The sequence below is a fragment of the Mus caroli genome, unplaced genomic scaffold (genome assembly GCF_978045245.1).
Source record: "Mus caroli unplaced genomic scaffold, Mus_caroli_1 scaffold_5, whole genome shotgun sequence".
Taxonomy (NCBI): Eukaryota; Metazoa; Chordata; class Mammalia; order Rodentia; family Muridae; genus Mus; species Mus caroli.
Window position 1 is genome coordinate 124,464,311 of NW_028227260.1, and position 13,641 is coordinate 124,477,951.

Below are 13,641 nucleotides of genomic sequence, written 5' to 3' on the forward strand. Positions count from 1 at the left end.
TCTGGGGGTACTGGTTAGTTCCTATTTTGGTTCCTCCTAGGGGACTGAAAACCACTTCAGATCCTTGGATACTTTCTCTAGCTCCTTCCTTGGGGACCCTGTGCTCAGTCCAACAGATGGTTGTAAGCATCCACTTCTGTATTTGTCAGGCATTGGCAGAGCCTCCCAGGAGACAGCTTTATCTGGCTCCTGTCAGCTAGTTGTTGTTGGCTTCCACAAAAGTGTCTCATTTTGGTGGATGTTTATAAGCTGGATCCCCAGGTTGTGCAGTCTCTGGGTGGTCATTCCTTCAGTCCCTGCTATGAACTTTGTCTCTGTAACTCTTTCCATGGTTATTTTGTTCCCCCTTCTAAGAAGTATCAAAATATCCAAACTTTGGTCTTCCTTCTTTTTGAGTTTATTGCACTTTGCAAATTGTATCTTGGGTGCTCTGAGCTTCTGGGCTAATCTCCACTTATCAGTGTGTGAATATCATGTATGTTCTTTTGTGATTCGGTTACCTCACTTAAGATGATATCCTCCAGATTCATCCATTTGTCTAAGAATTTCATAAGTACACTGCTTTTAATAGCTGAATAATGCTTCATTGTGTAAACGTACCACGTTTTCTGTATCTATTCCTCTGTTGAGGGACATCTAGGTTCTTTCCAGCTTCTGGCTCTTATAAATAAGGCTGCTATGAACATAGTGGAGCACGTATCCATATTGCATGTTGGAGAATCTTCCGGATAAATTCCCAGGAGTAGTATTGCTGGGTCCCCAGGTAGTACCCTGTCACATTTTCTGAAGAAACAAGAAACTGATTTCCAGAGTGGTTGCACTAGCTTGCAATCCCACCACCAATGAAGGAATGTTCCTTTCTCCATATCCTTACCACCATTTGCTGTCACCCTAGTTTGATCTTAGCCATTCTGACTGGGGAGAGGTAGAATATCAGGATTGTTTTGATTTGCATGTTCCTGATGACTAAGGATATTGAACATTTGTTTTACATGCTTCTTAGCCATTCAGTATTTCTCAGTTGAGAATTCTCTATTTAGCTCCATAACTCATCTTTTAATAGGGTTATTTAATTGTCTGGAGTCTAACAACTTGAGTTCATTGTATATATTGGATATTAGCACCCTTTCAGATGTAGGATTGTTAAAGACATTTTCCCAATCTTTTAGTAGCCTTTTTGTCTTATCAACAGTGCCCTTTGCCTTATAGCAGCTGTGCAATTTTATGAGGTTCCATTTGTTAAAACTTGATCTTACAGCATAAGCCATTGGTGTTCTGTTCAGGAATTTTCCCCCTGTGCCCATATCTTCGAGGCTTTCTCCCACTTTCTCCTCTATAAGGTTCAGGGTCTCTGGTTTTATGTGGAGTTCCTTGATCTACTTTGACTTGAGCTTAGTATAAGGAGATAAGAAAGGACCAATTCATATTCTTCTACATGCTAACCTCGAGATGAGCCAGCATCATTTTTTACAAATGCTGCCTTTTAACACTGGATGGTTTTAGCTCCGTTATCACAGATCAAGTGACCAGAGATGTGTGGGTTCATTTTTGGGTCTTCAGTTCTATTCCACTGATCTACCTGTGTGTCACAGTACCAGTACCACACAGTTTTTAATCACAATTGCTATGTATTACAGCTTAGAGTCAGGGATGGTGATTCCACCAGAGGTTCTTTTAATGTGGAGTTTAGTTTTGCTATCCTAGGTTTTATTGTTATTCCAGATGAATTTGCAACTTGCCCTTTCTAACTCAGTGAATTTTGGTGGGGATTGCATTGAAACTTTAGATTGCTTTCAGCAATATAGCCATTTTTTACTATATTAATTTGGCCAATCCATGAGCATGGGGGATCTTTCCATTTTCTGAGATGTTCTTCAATTTTTCTTCAGAAACTTGAAGTTCTTATCATACACATCTTTCGCTTACTTGGTAAGAGTCACATCAAGGTGTTTTATATTATTTGTGATTATTGTTAAGGGTATTGTTTCTCTAACATTTTTCTCAGCCTGTTTATCCTTTGTGTAGAGAAAGGCCACTGATTTGTTTGTGTTGATTTTATATTCAGCTACTGCACTGAAGCTGTTTATCAGGCTTATGAGTTTTCTGGTAGAAATTTTGGGGTCACTTATATATACTATCTTATATATACTTATATATACTACTTATATATACTTATATATACTATCATATCATCTGAAAATAGTTTGCAAAATAATTTTGGCTCCTTCCTTTCCAATTTGTATTCCTTTGATATCCTTATGTTGTCTAATTGCTCTGGCTAAGAGTTCAAGTACGATATTGAAAAGGTAGGGAGAGAATGGGCAACCTTATCTAGTCTCTAATTTTAGTGGTATTGTTTCAAGTTTCTCTCTATTTAATTTGATGTTGGCTACTGGTTTGCTGTATATTGCTTTTATTATGTTTAGATATGGACCTTGAATTCCTGATCTTTCCAAGACTTTTCATGAATGGGTGTTGGATTTTGTCAAATGCTTTCTCATCATCTAATGAGATGATCATGTGGTTTTTGTCTTTGAGTTTGTTTATATAGTGGATCACATTGATGGACTTCCATATATTGAACCATTCCTGCATCCCTGGGATGAAGTCTACTTGATCATGATGTGTGATCATTTTGATGTGTTCTTGGATTTGGTTTGCAAGAATTTCATTGAGCATTTTTACATCCATATTCCTAAGGGAAATTGGTCTGAAGTTCTCTATCTTTGTTGGGTCTTTTTGTGGTTTAGGTATCAGAGTAATTGTGGATTCATAGAATGAATTGGGTAGAGTACCTTCTGTTTCTATTTTGTGGAATAGTTTGGTTATTATTGCAATTAGGTCTTCTTTGAAGGTCTGAAATAACTCTGCACTAAACCCATCTGGTCCTGTGCTTTTATTGGTTGGGAGAGTATTAATGACTGTTTCTATTTCATTAGTGTTATGGGATTCTTAGATCATTAATCTGATCCTGATTTATCTTTGGTACCTGATATCTGTCTAGAAAATTGTCCATTTCACTCAGGTTTTACAGTTTTGCTTTGTAGTAGGATGTGATGATGTTTTAGATTTCCTCAGATTTTGTTTTTATGTCTCCCTTTCATTTCTGATTTTATTAATTTGAATACTGTCCTGATTTTTGTGCTGATATATTTTTGTGCTGATTTTTGTCTTGAATATTGTGCTGGTAAGACCCTAATATAGCATTCTCTTATGAGACTACGCCAGGGCCTAGCAAACACATAAGTGGAAGTTCACAGTCAGCTATTGGATGGATCACAGGGACCCCAATGGAGGAGCTAGAGAAAATACTCAAGGAGCTAAAGGGATTTGCAACCCTATAGGTGGAACAACATTATGAACTAACCAGTATTCCTGTAATTCTTTAAGGGCTTTTTGTGTTTCCTCTTTAAGGACTTCTACCTTTTTAGCTCAGTTCTCCTGTATTTCTTTTTTAAGAGAGTTATTAATGTTCTTCTTAAAATCCTCTATCAGCATCATAAGATATGATTTTAAATCTGAATCTTGCTTATCGTATGTGTTTGGGGTATCCAGGACTTGCTGAAGTAGATGTACTGGTTTCTGATGATACCAAGTAGTCTTGGTTTCTGTTGGTAAAATTCTTGCGTTTTCCTTTCTCTATCTGGTAATCTCTGGTGTTAGATGTTTTTTGCTGTGTCTCGCTGGAGCTTGTTCCTCCTGTGAGTCTGTAAGCCTGTGCCAGCACTCCTGGGAGACCAGCTTTCTTCTGGCAAGACCAATGCACAGAGGGCTGTGGAACAGCCCCACCTCCTGGCTGCAGATGTGGGCCTGTAAGACCCTGTCTCATCTGTTCTGTTACTTCTGCAGCCTGTGAACTGGCCTTAGAGTCAGAGAGAAAATAGTGATCTCTCCTGAGCTCTGGGGTCAAAACACTCCCTGGAGGCAAGTTTTCCTCTGGCAGGGAAGGAGCACAGAGGGCTGAGAATCAGCTACACCTCTTGAGTACACATGTAGGCCCATAGGACCCAGTCCCAGAATCTCTGCCTCTTCTGAGGCCTGTGCTTTCCTGAGTGGAATCACCTCAGAGAGTCACAGAGAGAAAATAGTGATTTGTTTGTTTGTTTGTTTGTTTGCTTTGTTTTGTTTTTGTTTTTGTTTTTGTTTTTTGTTTTTGTTTTTTGTTTTAATTTAGAAAATATTCTGGACAAAGACTGAAACTGTTAAGTTTATAAATTGTTTTTACTGGACCTATAAATTCAAAACAAATGTCATAGATATTACATTTTCTTGTCCTATTACTATGTTTGTGAATTAACATTTTAAATATTAAAATATTAGGGAAGATGAGTAATAATCTTTAGTGGCTAATATTTATTCTCTAGTATGATTTCATATTCTCTCTGTGTATTTTGGTTTATTTATTTATTTTTGCTTTGTTTTTGTTCTTTGAGACAGGGTTTCTCTGCGTAGCCTTGGCTGTCCTGGGGCTCACTTTGTAGACCAGGCTGGCCTCGAACTCAGAAATCCACCTGCCTCTGTATCCCAAGTGCTGGGATTAAAGGTGTGCACCACCACCACCCAGCATTTGGTTTATTTTAATTTAGAAGTCTTTTTTTGCTAGCCTATATTCTGCATGAAGTTCAAATGCACTGGTACTTGAACACTTCTCTTAATTTGATGAAAGCATGTTGTCATAGTACCTGACACTACTCAGATTTGCCTCAACAAATATTGCACATAGGAATATACCATCATTTGAGTCCTTGAGCAAAACTGGGAACCTGCCAGTTAGAAATGCCCATTAGGAAATGCATATTGTAGCATCAATACATCCATTCTGTGAAATTGTCAAGTCATATCATAAAGACTTGATTTTCTCAGAGGCTTGAGATGTGGTAACCACTTGATGGTTTAAGTAGTCTAATCAATGAAACAAAATTTTAATTAATTTGAATTGTTTTATGGTAGCTCTTAATCAACCAAATTTATTGCAACAAATAATATGTAACCTAACTTACTCCTTTATTTAGCCTTATTCCTTTAATAGATATTTTGGAGATTTTTATAAAAGTAATATTCAGAATGAAGCATTCTGAGCTGCCAAGTCCAAGGTAGTGAGTCGTCGCTGCTGCAGCAAGATATCAGCAATTAACACTGTGGACACCTCTCATAGGAACCTGATTCATGATGCACAGATGGACTTATTATGACACCTGCCTATCAACCTGCTCCTCAGATAGGTCCGTCAAAATTTTTGATGTGTGAAAGGGAGAGCAGATCCTCATGGAAGACCTCAAAGGACATGAGGGACCAGTGTGGCAAGTTGCCTGGGCCTATCCCATGTATGGCAATATCTTGGCCTCCTGTTCCTTCAATCAGCAAGTCATTATCTGGAAGAAGAAATAAACAGCACTTGGGAGAAGACCTATGAACACTCAGGACATGACTCCTCAGTGGACTCTGTTTGCTGGGCCCCTCATTACAATGACCTGATCCTGGCCTGTGGGAGTTCACATGGGGCCACCTCACTGCTGACCTACCTATACAGGGGAAGGCCAGTGGGAAGTGAAGAAGATTAACAAGGCTCACATAATTGGTTGTAATGTTGTCCGTTGGGCACTGGCTGTTAGGCCTGGAAGCCTTATAGACCAATCATTAGGATGGAAACCCAATTGTATCGAGAAGTTTGCATCAGGTGACTGTGACAACCTCATCAATATGTGGAAGGAAGAGGAGAATGGTCAGCTGAAAGAGGTTCGAGGGCTGGAAGCACAAAGCGACTCTGTTCAAGGCATTGCCTGGGCCCCCTCCATTGGCTTGCCCACCAGCACCATTACCAGCTACTCTCAGGATGGTCAAGTGTTTACTTGGACCTACCATGATGCCTCAGGCAGTATGTGGTCACCCAAACTTCTATACAAGTTCAATGACTTTGTGTGGCATGTGAGCTGGTCCACCACAGCGAACATCCTGGCTGTGTCAAGTAGAGACAATAAGGTGACCTTGTGGAAAGAGATGGTGGGTGGACAGTAGGTGAGCATCAGTGATATCAACAAGAGCCAGGGTTGTGTGTTAGCCTCCATCACAGAGGGCCAACAGAATGAGCAGTGATAACACAGGCAGCCAGGTCTGCCTTTTACCTATTCTGGAGCAACTTCCATACAACCAGGAAGACGAGTCTAGTGCTACCAAGATTCCACACCCAGGAGTGCCCACACATGCAACACTGGGTGCTTACCTGTCTTACTGGGATTCCATGTATTTAGTAATCTAATGTCCATCTGAAAATGTTCATGTAAGGAACAAATGGCCATTTCTTTTAAATATTTTTGGTCACTTCTTTTTCATTTTTATTGGCAATTTTATTTATTTATATTTCAAATGTTATCCTCCTTCTCAGTTTCCCCTCCACAAGCCCCCATCCTGTCCTCCCTCCCCCTGCCTCTATGAGGGTGCTCCCCCACCGCCCACCCACTCCTGACTCAGCCGCCTAGTGTTTCCCTATTCTGGGTCATCTAGCCTCTAGAGGACCAAAGGGCTCCCTTCCCCGTGATGCCAGATAAGGCAATCACAGACTGTATCAGAGCTAATAAAATCATTGCATAGAAAAAAAAGTAATAATCAAATATAAGAGGGAACTTGGTCCAGACAAAACAGGACTGATGCACATTTGAACTCTTATATGTGGCAGCATCCATAGGGCCTGCACAACTTTAAACCAGATGGAGTTTAAGAGCTAACAATAAGTGGGAACTAGTTCTGACCCCTCAGCTAGAAGTTGTCTCCAATTATCATTTGCATGCAAAGAAAAGAATTAATTCTTTCCAATGGAGTTGCACAGGGAATATTAACCACATTTAAGTGCAGGCCCCATGCCCACCAGTAGGTGCATAACACAAAACAAATTAAGTGGCATTTTGTGTATTTTTTTGTTTTTTGTTTTTGTTTGTTTTGTTTTTGTTTTTGTTTTTTTGATTTTTGTCTCATATTGTTTTGTTAGGACATTTTTTTATCTTACTGGTCGTTTGCTTATATATTATGTTTTCACATCTTGTGATGTTTGTTTGTTGGTTTGTTTTTTAATTTTTCTTGTGTTTTAATTGTTTGCCTATTTGTTTTCTAGACTGCCATATCCAGGGATCCATCCCATAATCAGCCTCCAAACGCTGACACCATTGCATATACTAGCAAGATTTTGCTAAAAGGACCCAGATATAGCTGTCTCTTGTGAGACTATGCTAGGGCCTAGCAAACACAGAAGTGGATGCTCACAGTCAGCTATTGGATGGATCACAGGGCCCCCAATGGAGGAGCTAGAGAAAGTACCCAAGGAGCTAAAGGGATCTGCAACCCTATAGGTGGAACAACATGATGAACTAACCAGTACCCCCAGAGCTCTTGTCTCTAGCTGCATATTAATCAGAAAATGGCCTAGTTGGCCATCAGTGGAAAGAGAGGCCGATTGGTCTTGCAAACTTTATATGCCTCAGAATAGGGGAATGCCAGGGCCAAGAAATGGGAGTGGGTGGGTGGGGGAGTGGGTGAGGGAGCGGGTGGGAGACTTTTGGGATAGCATTGGAAATGTAAATGAAATAAATATCTAATTAAAATAAAAAGTAACGAAAGAAAGTGCACAAAGGCATGCAGTTGAGTAGATTTGGAGCTTCTATGATTAGCTCCTACCTCAGGAGCAGACCGCTCATTCTCATCCAAACAGAGAATGAATTAATGAAAACTGAAAAATAGCACTGAGGTTCAAAAGTTATGGCTAATATTACCAGCAAAACTTTTCAAATACCACTTGGTAAATAAATAATCAATTTTTTAAACTCTTAAATCCTTGGATAATCATCCAGTGATAGTTAACCATTCCATGGTGCAAATGATTAAGATAGAAAATGAAAAGTATAAAAATCTTAAAATTTAAAAAAAAATCTTTCAATAATAATAAATTATTTCTAGAATAGTTTATTTTGGAAAATTAATTTCCTCTCAAGCATTTTGAGAACCCTCAACTGAAAAAGCAAAATACATATAACTACTACATTATTAATTAAAATTTGAAAGTTTATCAGTATGTGTAGAAAATGCCATCTTTTTTTCTTTCTTTTTTTATTAGATGTTTCCTTCATTTACATTTCAAATGCTATCCCCAATGCCACCTTTACCCTCCCCCATCCTGCTCCCCAACCCACCCACTCCTGTTTCCTGGCCCTGCTACTCCCCTATACTGGGGCATATGATCTTTGCAAGACCAAGTCCTTCCATTGTTATTAAACAAACATCACTTGGAGTAGAAAATAATGTCAGTTAGTGAATTTTCTGAGCTTCATTTTATAAACTTAGAACTCTAAATATTTCATAAATTAATTGCTGGCAGAATTATAATGAAGTTATCAATACTAAAGGCAATGAACAAACTCAGATTCTTCACACAAATGTTGAAAATATATTTTCCTGATGTGCCACTTCTGTGGTTATATGTAATTTATTTCAAAAGTATAGGCTAAGATTTATGTAAGCATCCTCAAATTATTTCAAATTTTTATGTCAGACAGTAGGAGAATCTATCAATATATACAGACAAAAATATAAATACACAATTTACTATAAATTTAGTATTCAATTATGGTTTAACCCAATTACAACTACTGGAATGAGCTTTTCAAATATATGTAATTACATATATATTCATAGAGAAATCTAAACTTTAAGCATTGTCACATTCTATTTTAATTTTTTCTTTATAAATCACATTTATAGGAATAAATGTTTCTCTAGGGTATGTTTGATAAACTTCCCTTAGTCTATAAATCATGCTTATAGAGCTAAGAGAAAAGCAACTTTAACTATATAAAGGCAAACATAAAATGTGGAATGCTTAAAACATAGTTTTAATTTTACAATGAGTAACTTATAGTATATCTTCAAACGCAGTTAATTACTGAGTGTATATGTAGAAAAGAAGAAACTAAGGCATAATTTGCCAACACTTTTGAATAGTTGTACTAATAAGAACATCAGTGATTTCTGAAATGCTCAATTTGGCTTTACAAAATTCAGTTCCATCAGTATCATTACATACTTTATATGTCTAACTAGCACTCCAGCTTGCATATACACAGCATTTTATTTATGGTCTCATCATTGGATATACAACTGAGTTAATTCCACAGCTAAGTAATGGAAAATAATGTTACAGTGAAGAGGCTATGAGGGTTGATCTTTTTTGAGGAAGTTACTATCAAACACATTGCTCTTCAGTTGTTAAGCAGTTAATACATATCTGTAGTATTCAGTTCATGTCCTTTGATTATATATTAAGAAGTTTTATAACTGGATAATTTTATTTATATGTACCAGCCAGATTGCTTATATTGACAATGTATGTACTAGTTATATTATCACCAATGGTAAATACAAGATCCTTTCTCGTCACATCCTTGGCAACATTTATTTTAGAAGTTTTTATTAAAATTACTAAATTACAGCTTAATATAATTTATAAGTTGAAAATAAAGAAAAATGTTAGGCTTCAAAGAAACCTGGGACAAATGGCTGACTGACCAACTAACTTACAGAAAGTCTATTTTGGAATGAAATCTATACTATTAGAAATTGGAGAATTTATTGGTGATTTTTCTTTTTATAATATTGTTTGAAAAGTAGAATGTGGAAATAAGTCTGTCCTTTGGGAGTTAGAAAGAAATCACAAACAATGTTCACTTATTTTCCATTCATTATTGTTCTAACTTAAACTTTTCAATCCTGTCTTCTCACAAAACTAACTTCTTAACAATGTTTCTGTGATCACACGTTGGAATCAGAGAAAAAAAATTTGGTATAGGTATAATTTGTTATTCATATAAAAGTTAGAAAGTCACAATTTTACAAAATAGGCCTTCAGGTTTTATTATGTAATCAGGATAAATTTTGCAAAATTGTAATGATTAGATCGTACTTGTGTACATCAGCATTAATAAAGACAGAGCTAGAGTATATCCTAATTTCTGCCTTCAATGCAAAATTCTGCAGAGAAGAAAATCTGAACAAAAACAGTGATGATTCAGATTCTAAAATATATGACATTATCCATTTATCCAACCTCAAAAAAATGTATGGCTTTTATTATTAGGTTACAATGGATCAAGATTTGTGTTCACACTAATGTTGCCCTCATTTCCATTTATATTAAACTGGTATTTGTTTTTTTAAAGGAGGCACATGAATGAACAGAGCCTTCCACAATCTCTGTTTGTTCAGCTTGTAACATGCACAATAGCAAATTCAATCTTGTTAAGAGGCTTATTCCTCCGTTGTAGAAGTTACTTGAATTGCAAGAAAGTTTGAATTTACATAGATTGTGTGTTTGTGTGAAAGAATGGATTGAAGTTTAAAAGAACATTTTACTCACTAATAAATTGCTTATGATTCTGTGATTTCAACAATCATTTGCCCATGCTAGTACTCAAATGAGAGAAAGAAATCTTTAGTTAAACATTAGGAATATTGAGTTCACCTGGAATGCCAATTAGATAAGACTTCTGAAACTCAAGGACAATTTTTTTATTCAGTCAACTTTGAAGCAAAAAGTTATTGATTTGATGAAATACAATTTGGTTTAAATTGGGCAAAAAGCAATGGGGTCAGAGTCACAAAATGCAATTCATTTGAAATTCTATTTTAACATATTTGTAGGCATTTTAGTAGGGATCATTTAACCTATATTTGTTATAAGAAAAAATGAATTCTCATCAACCAATGCATCAAAATAAATTTTTTGAACAAAATTAAATTTTTTGTATCTGAAATCAATGTTATTAGTATATAGTGATTACTATATTTACTACAGGCTATTTAAGCAAATGTATTTGTAATAACTTCCATTAGTCACTGAAGGGGGGAGTCTCTGAAACACACAGAAAAAATACACCCAGTTAAACAAATAATGAGAGTCACAAACATTCAGAACAATATTATAAATAATTACAATTTCACATAAGACCTAACACAGAATGTGACCTTCAGAAGTTCATTTGCTTTCCTGATGATCTGATATTTTTAGTGTTTTGTTTTGTTTTATTTTGATTTGTTCTGTTTTGTTTGTATATGTGTGTTTTAACGAGGAAACAATCAAGATAATACATACCATGGATAAAAAGTTCAACGACCAGTAAAATTATTAGGAAAAATATTTTTTCATTAAAATCTGTACAAAATATAACATAATTCTTAATGTCTGTAACAGACAAATTAATTTTGTTAAAAAACTAAAAAAAAACAACCAAACAAACAAACAAAACAAAACACTAGGACACCAAAAATGACATATATGATTGATATGATTGCAGTGATTAAGAACATTGAATACTCTTCCAGAGGACCTGGTTTCAATGTCCGTTGCCCACATGACAATTTACAATCCTCTGGAACTTTAGTTCCAGGGGATGCAATATTTTCTTCTGGACTTCTCCAACAAAATACTTATAAACACTGATAAACATAAAATGAGATCATAAGACAATATTTTTAAAAGATCATGTCATATTATATGGAAATAAGATTGTGTTTCAAAGCTGCAAGATTTTGGAAAGAAACATAAAATAACTCACTAACGTTGCATTTCAGTACATTCACAATATTAACAAATTATAAAGTAAAAATTATGATGAATAAAAGAATCAATTAATTTGATGCTATATTTGAAAATATATATGATTAGAGAGCATTACTAAAATTAGAAAAAGGTATATACTTTTGTCATGTAGCCCCAAAATATATATCCAGAAAAGAATAAAAAAGATATAAGAAGAATTAATTGAAGCCAGCCATGGTGGAACACATGGAATTTCAGCACATCAGAGGCATAGGCAGTGAATTCATTCAAGTCTGATGCTACCATGTTCTATATAGTGAGTTCCATATCCTCTGGGCATACCTGTCACACACACACACACACACACACATTCAATCAATCAATCAGATAATTTAAACAGACACTTTGCATACACTGAAAGGACATTTTTTAAACAAAGTCATCAACTTGAAAATGCAAACCCCATAATTATATGTTTCTATATTTCTGTTAGAATACTGGAGCTCAGCTGGCTTCCTCTGTATTTCCCCTTAATTCCAGGATCCTACTACAAGATAAGATTTCCACCACATTCAGTGTAAACTTATTTGAAAAATAAGTAAGTCTGGGGAGATATATGTCGGTGGAGTGCCTGTTCTACAAGCATGAGTACCTGTTTTGTTACTGACCTTTGTCTCCTGGGAGCTAGCATTTTACTTTCACATATCTGGAATGAGCCAGCTCAGTTACAGATTGGTTTTCCTAAGTTCTATTTCTAGGGTATGTGGTAGGTGTCTTTAGCAACAGGGTCGTACTGTATGGTGGGCAATTGACTTTGTTGTTTAGTGAGCCTCTGGTCACTATAATTCTTACTCTCCATAGATGTTTAACCTGGTTTTATTAGAAATTTTGAATTTTTAGCAAAAATTCTAGTTCTAGGTATGGAATGTCCACTATGCATCTACATCCATTTGCTCACAATCACTGTTAAATTAATTTTGAGACGAGTCAATTTCCTCATTGGTTCTTGTAACACCTGCACATGTATGGATGTATGGTGTATACACATACACACACACACACACACAGAGAGAGAGAGAGAGAGAGAGAGAGAGAGAGAGAGGGGGCAGGTACACATGTATACATGTATACATAAAAACAAATACATTATATACATATATATATATATAAATACATACACACAGACATATATATATTCATATATATTCATATATATACACACACACAGACATATATATATACATATATATATACATATATACATATATACATATATATGTATATATATATGTCTGTGTGTGTGTGTGTGCTTGCCTGTGTGTGTGTGTGTGCTTAAACAAATGCAGACTGAGACTATAATGACAGAATTGAACCTCCAGGTCATTAATTTAGGAAAACCTGTGGGAATGTTTTACATTTTGAGCACATTCAGACACACAAAATCTCTAGTCACTGAGAATGATGTACTGTCACTCACCTGTAACCTCAGAAATTAGGAGGCAGAAACAATGCTGCCTGGCTTAATCAAACTAAGTTTAAAATTAAGGAGAAAGCAACTGAAGAAGACACCAGGTGTCCATCTCTTCTGCTATATATATGGACACACAAACATGCATACATACCTCAAAATCTGTCATTATCTTTAACTAGATTTTTAGAAATAATAAGAATATCATTCAAATGCATCCTCCGTAACAGACATGCAAAATGAAATCTTATCACAGTGAAGAAATGTTACTCTATAACTTTTGTGCTTGTGCATGAATGTTATAATGTATTACCCAATTTATCTTATAAGCAAGTTACATAAATGCTAGTATAGTTGGAACATGAATAAACAGGATGGTAATTCAGACAAATGGCTACATACAAGTACGAAAGCCTGCTTCTCCTTTTTATTATGTATTTAACACACACACACACACACACACACACACACACACAAGTTATATGACAATAATTTTTACTGTTTTGCTCCAAAGTCTCTCAGTGTTTCAGTGTAAGATCCGGAACGAGGGAGGGGAAGGTCATTGTCTGGAAGTAGACTGATTTTTTTTTCTCAG

The 13,641-nt window shown here is 35.9% G+C and overlaps 1 pseudogene; it reads left to right on the forward strand.

Annotated features, from left to right (window-relative positions):
* The first annotated feature begins 5,126 nt into the window (after window positions 1-5,126).
* On the forward strand, window positions 5,127-6,093 carry LOC110287129 (protein SEC13 homolog pseudogene; annotated as a pseudogene).
* The last annotated feature ends 7,548 nt before the right edge of the window (window positions 6,094-13,641 follow it).